At 34.4% G+C, this 6,700-nt stretch overlaps 1 pseudogene; it reads left to right on the top strand.

Moving 5' to 3' along the window:
* The first annotated feature begins 3,444 nt into the window (after positions 1-3,444).
* On the top strand, positions 3,445-5,200 carry LOC123234913 (annotated as a pseudogene).
* The last annotated feature ends 1,500 nt before the right edge of the window (positions 5,201-6,700 follow it).

A 6,700-nucleotide genomic window follows, 5' to 3' on the forward strand; every position in this document is an offset into this window, starting at 1 on the left:
TGATAAATTTAGAGTCCAAACTTTGGTGATATTTGTCTTTGTATGGTATATATATATTTTTTAAACCCTTGTACTTTCGGTGTATTGTCTCATAGGTGGAAGAGTGGTAAGGGTCGGCAATGGGGGTCAAGTGACCTGCCCAGGGTCACACAGCTGGGAAGTGGCTGTGGCCGGGTTTGAACCTAGGACCTCCTGTCTCTAGGCCTGAATCTCACTCCACTGAGCTACCCAGCTGCCCCCAGGTATATATTTTTGTATTAGATGCACTTCATTTTTTGGATGGTAGTGTTGATTACTAACCATACTTCCTCTGTTGAAATATTTTTCCTTCTATCTCTCAGGCATTTGACTGATTTTATTTAATAGTTTCAGGCATTCTCCTTTGTGCCTTTTGAACAGCATCATGATTAAATTGGTATTTACACTGCATCTACTTTGAAAGTATAGCTTAATCTCAATTATTGATCATTATACTTCATAGAATAGCTACTAATTGAAAAATTAATGAAGTCATATCTTGAGTAGAATCCACAAGACTTCTCTGCTATTAAATCTTTTGCTGAGTTGTTCAATTAAGCTACTAAATTAGCTCCCACTTTTTTTCTGTATCACAGTGAATTATCTGTATTTCTGATGAAAATTCATTAGACTCCTCTATATTAATTTCATTTTATATTTTATTTGAGGTCCTTTCTAAAGAAAAGAAAATCATTGATTTCCTGAGGTTCTGAATTTTTTTTCTTTGGAACATAAGAAGCAGTATTTGAAATATGCATTCTATATTTACATAAAAACAAAAACTGCACAGGCCAAATTCTGACTTTAGAGGTTCATCGTGCTCAGTCTGTGGCTTTTTTTATCAGCAGTATTCCAAGCATTCTAGTCCCAGACTGACTTCTTTCCTTAAATATAAAGTGCAACCCATTAATTCTCACAGTAGTTTAATCCAAGATTTACTGCAATGGAATTTAACTACAACTGATACAGCAAAATAAGTTTGGGATAGAAGGACAGGCAGCTGACCTTCTTGGTCTAGTTCCTATGGTAGTTTTTCTATGTAATGGGGCCAATGTCCCCCTCCCTAATTATGGGGACAAAAGAAAAGGGCATAGGTCAGAGAGCTGCAGAAGCTATAAAATCCTTATTTAAAAGTCTGATAGATGTAGTGGGGAGAAGAAATAGAGCTTTTTAAAGGAGCCAACAAATCTTTTAATGCCTACATAATCTTTTCTGAGCTGGTGAGTTTTGGAGGTCAGATATTTGCAGACTAGAGGGAAGTAGAGAGTGGGTATCTGACAGCTGTGAAACTCTACAGACATATTCAGTCCAAAGCTAAATCAAAGATAAAACGTTTAATTTTGAAATGATATGGGCTTCATAAAAAGATCTATTCCACTCATCTAAGTAACAGAAATATAAAACACTAGAGACAATTGGATATGTAATTGTATTGGTATCACTGATAACTGTTCACCCAGATTACATTATCTACAACTATACTGGCCCTTTATATTCTGCCCACTGACAAACATTTACAAGGACAAAACACTGAATTTCTTGCTATTTCTCCCAAAAAATAAAAATCTGGAATATGCATTTTGATACCACTGTAGTGGCTCAATTTTAATTCACCTAAAAATGAAATTTCTGAATTATGGAAGAAAAACAGTTTCCATACTCTGAGAAATATTTAATAAAGATGGTTATAAAGATTCACAATCCTATTCTTGGTCATCAGTCCTAATTCACTATTCATTCCAAAAATATAGCCTGATTTTCTGAATTATGTGTCTACTTTCAAGCTCCTTATCTGCTAGAACAATTACTGCATGCATATTACATGCACAAGTATAAGCCTCTAAAATAATAGGCATTTCAAATCCAACAGGTTTAAAATGGAAATTTACATTACCATAAACTGAAAATGTACTACAAGTATATTGAAAACACCCATCACGTTGCAGTATCCAAGTGAAAATAAAAACATCATCTGAGCTCTTCAAAACTCTCAAAGCATTCATATAAGTTCCTTACATTTAAGTTAAAATAAGAAATGAGAATTTTGACACTGCATAGGCAAAATATATTCAATTTTTCCTATGTATGATAGATAGCCATAAGTTAGAACAGGAAAACATGCCAGAACAAATTTAAAATAGGAGCCTACTTTGTTTTAGACAGATTATTTAGGCCCTACACTGTCCATGGACTCTGAAATAATTTACCTTTTAAAAAACATCAATTACATAGAAAATAAAATTTGTGGGATTCAAATCCTACATATGTTCAGTTCATCAAAAGTCAGTCACCTCTTAACCACTGAAATATATAATAAAGTTTTAGAAGTTTGTTTGTTCTTCCCCATTCTTTTAGGAATCAGAAACTACTCTGAGTATCTACTTGTTCACAATAGCCTGTGTTTACATAGAATAACCATTCTTCATTATCATAAACAAAACAAGTGTTAGCACTGTGAAATTGAACAAGTCAATCCCCATTTCTGCATCTCAATTTCTGAAAAAAACAAAATGGTTGAACCAGATGATATTTCAGATAGCTCATAAATTTGAAGGCTAGGTTATTTTGTATTGAATGTCTAGTATTTCTATGCAAAGGTGTTGTGATACATTAAATAGAATATTTGCTGTTGAACAAGGAAAAATGAGTCAATTTATTGCTAGGTTTCATACTGGCCTTGTGATCCTAAGTAGGTTACTTAAGCTTTATGTACCTAAACAAGTGTAGGGGATGTTCAGGGAGGATTACTGCTTCTAATGTTAAGGCTTACCTAACCTTTTTCAGGGTTGCTCATCTATCTTTGGTATCCACTTTTCACCCAACTCTCACCCAGGGCTCTAAAAACAGTAGTATGGGCAGTGGCCACACCCCAGTAAAATTTTCTCAGCAGGCAAGCTAAATGAGGTTAAGTGTAACCAATTTAGGGGAATACCTATCCCAAGCATTTGAAGATTTCCAGCAGAATGGGCAGATGAGAACAATTTACTCAAACTGCTATAAAGGGGTGTTGAAACAGGCATTTTAGAGTGCTTAAACCTTTATCAGACATCAAATATTTCAAAGCCATCTATTGCATCCAAGGGCATTGCCAGACCTTCTGATTTTTGCCTTGCCGATGAACTTCCCTAGCTAGAAGAGAGAGTGACACTGACGATAATGTGCAAAATTGCCTTACTTACACATAATTCACATGTGACTCAATACATTAACTCAATGATGCCATTGGGCCTCTTTCAAAGGAAGGAAGAACAACAATGTGCTTATGGCTATACAAGATGTGTCCACTCATTTAATCTCTGGGTCTCATTTTTTTGTTTCATTTGTAAAATGAGGATTAGAATATTTAGACTACCAAATTTCTAGGGTTGTTGTAAATACCAGGTATGGTAACTCATATTTTTAAAAACTATGTAAGCACAGGACAAGATGGTGCCCTCCACACCACTCCTGGCAGTCTGAGAATGAGAGGGGCTTTACATGGTAAAAGAGCATCAAATTTTACAGAAAACACAGTGCTTCTAAGGAAATCAGGGAAAATTGCAAAGTCTATGCCTTTAGCAAAGATAGAAGCCTGTTTGCTTGGTGTAAAGGAGAAAAGGTAAATCTGGTACATGTTGCTGACAATGAGTTGCTGCATTCCTTCAGTCTTCCAAAAGCAGTTTGCCCTGAATTTAAAAAAAAAGAGTGTCCTAGCAATATGGCATCCTTACACAACTCCTAAAGCTGGCACATCAGGAGTACCTAAACTACAACTTTATGAAGTGACAACTGGAAAATGCTTAAAGTCTTTCATCCAGAAAAAGATGCAGAACTGGTGTCCATCTTGGGTAAATGATGAAAGTATTTCTGCCAGAAATGTTAACAGTGAAATTCGCTTCTTTGAAAACAACAACTTTGGTACAATTGCAAACAAACCTCATTTACAGAAAATTAGTGATTTTGTGTTATCATCAGGACCCCAGCCGTGCAAAGTGGCTATCTATGTTCCTGGCAGCAAGGGAGCCTCCGTCATTTGTAAGGCTATATCAGTAACCCTAATATTAATGGGTCTGATGCTGTGCTGGCCAACAAAAGCTTCTTTAAGGCTGATAAAGTGACAATGCTATGGAACAAAAAAGCCACTGCTGTGCTAGTACAGTTGTTGACAAGACAGGAGCTTCTTATTATGGAGAACAAACCCTACACTACATTGCAATCAATGGAGAAAGTGCTATGGTGCAATTACCAAAAAATAGTCCCATATATGATATAATCTAGAAATTCCAGTTCCACTGAATTTTGTGCTGTTTATGGTTTTATGTCTGCCAATGCCACAATTTTGATTCTGAATTGTGATCTTGTATTGGACTTTGGGACTGGTCCTCGAGATGCAGTCTACTTCAGCCCCATGGAAATATATTAGTACTTGCTGGATTTGGAAATCTCCATGGACAGATGGAAGTGTGGGGTGTTAAAAACTAAAAACTTATTTCCAAACCAGTAGCTTCGGACTCTACATACTTTGCCTTGTGTCCAGATGGAGAGCATATTGAGCTACATGCTTCAAGGTTATGTGTTAGTAATTGATGCAATATTGGGCATTACATTGGCTCAATTCTACACAAGTGTGATGTCCCATCAAATGCAGAAATATGGCAACTTTCTTGGCAGCCATTTTTAGATGGAGTATTTCTAGCAAAAGCAGTAACTTACCAAGCAGTACCAAGTGAAGTGCCAGAGAAGGAGTCTAAGGTTGCAGAGGCTTACAGACCACCAGCCTTACAAACCAAACCTATAACCAGCTCCAAATTGCATGATGAGGAGCCACCACAGAATAAGAAACTTTCAGGAAATGACAAGTCATTGTCTAAAACAGTTCTGAAAAATCAAAGAAAGCGTGAGGCAAAAAAAGCTGCAAAACAGGAAGCAAGAAGTGAAAGTGGTCAAGATTTGGCCCTTAACTCAGCTCAGTAGCAGAGCTCTCCACGAAATGTTGTCTCTCTGCCAACAACAGGAGACCCTGACATAGACAAAAAGATCAAGAACCTGAAAGAAACTGAAAGCAATTGAACAACTGAATTAACAAGCAGCTGGTGGTAAACAGTTAGAGAAAAATCAAATGGAGAAGATCCAGAAAGAAGCAGCCCTACTACAAGAATTGGAAGATTTGGAATTGGGCGTTTGAAGTTTTATGGAAAATAAGTTTTACCTGAAATCAATGCAAATACATTTTCTGCGTTAAAATCAATAGAACAATTAATTTCCTTTGTTGCAAATGACTGAGTCCACACATGTACATATTTAATGTTCATCTCTATTTCTAAACATTTATCTTAAAATTTGTGCATGTGGAAAATTATTTAATAATGTCTCTTAAATTGGTTTTTCTGAATTTTCAAAAACAGGTATCAAAATCCTTATGATACAAATTAGTATTAGTAATAATTAATATTAAGTATCAGAATAATCATATGAGTTAGGGAGAGTATAATCTGACAGCTTGAAAATCCCACATAATTTTCATGCAACAGAGACCAAATGTTCAGTTAGTTACAGTTTCTATAGGACTATAGAACTTAATAAATAACATTTAAATTTTAACAAATTTGGTTTTATGTTAGGTGAAAACTCAGAATTCATTTAATTATTTTATGCCATCAAATAAACTTTCATCTATTAAAAAAAGCATAAGCTTTTATATATTTAATAATTCATGGATGTAAGATTTTCTTTATCATGTATGGTATGAATAATAATGATTTTCAAAACTTCTCTACATGTGGTCTTTGAGAGTTGCACCCATAAAATAAATATGTAATACATAAATTATTTTAAAATAGTGGTCATATTTCTAATGTTGAAGTGTTTTAAAGTGAATCAGATATTTCCTTAGAAAAATAACCTTTGCTGAGACCAAGCTCAAAATCATTTCAACTTGACCAAAGCTGCCATAATTATGCTTTGTTGAAATTAACTTCAAGAATTTAGGATCACCTCTACACCACAAGATGGAAGTAATGAAGAAAGCTATATTGTATTTTATGTTTCCATACTGATATCTAATAAATACTGTGTTACTCAGAACTAATTTTTTATATTGACAAACTAAACTCCTACAAAACCTATAACAAAATGTTACATGGCAAAAATAATTAAATATAATCATATTTAATATAGTTTCAGTTAGGAAATTAAAGTTTAAAGTAGATAAGGATCTTATAAAATTGTTCATTCTGTATATTAAAAAATGCTTGCTGTAAAATATTTATCTATCAGGAAATAATCATATTGATTACTTTGATAGGATACATTTATACCACTTTAAGGAAATTTGGTATTAGTCTTGATTCTGATTTACTAGTATTTTGCTACAAAAATTAATTTCTGTAGACATAGAGTTTACTAAATAGAAAATATCAGTCAGAATGAATAAAAATCCAATTCTAAATTCAGTGGAACTCTGCTGAAGAAGAATATTTTGCCCATTTGCCTACCGGGGTCATATCTCCATTGCCTCTCTTAAGTCAACACATAGCTCTTCATGCTAAGACTGTGAATGAGTCAATAACCTGTTACCAGAACATACAATGTTGTTGCAATCAATTACAACACATATCTTACAGCTTTATCTTGACAGTTTATGGCTCCTTTCTTGACATTGTCATAGTAATTATAGCCTCATTTTCAAGCTTTCACCAAGTGA

The sequence above is a fragment of the Gracilinanus agilis genome, chromosome 2, assembly GCF_016433145.1.
Source record: "Gracilinanus agilis isolate LMUSP501 chromosome 2, AgileGrace, whole genome shotgun sequence".
NCBI lineage: Eukaryota > Metazoa > Chordata > Mammalia > Didelphimorphia > Didelphidae > Gracilinanus > Gracilinanus agilis.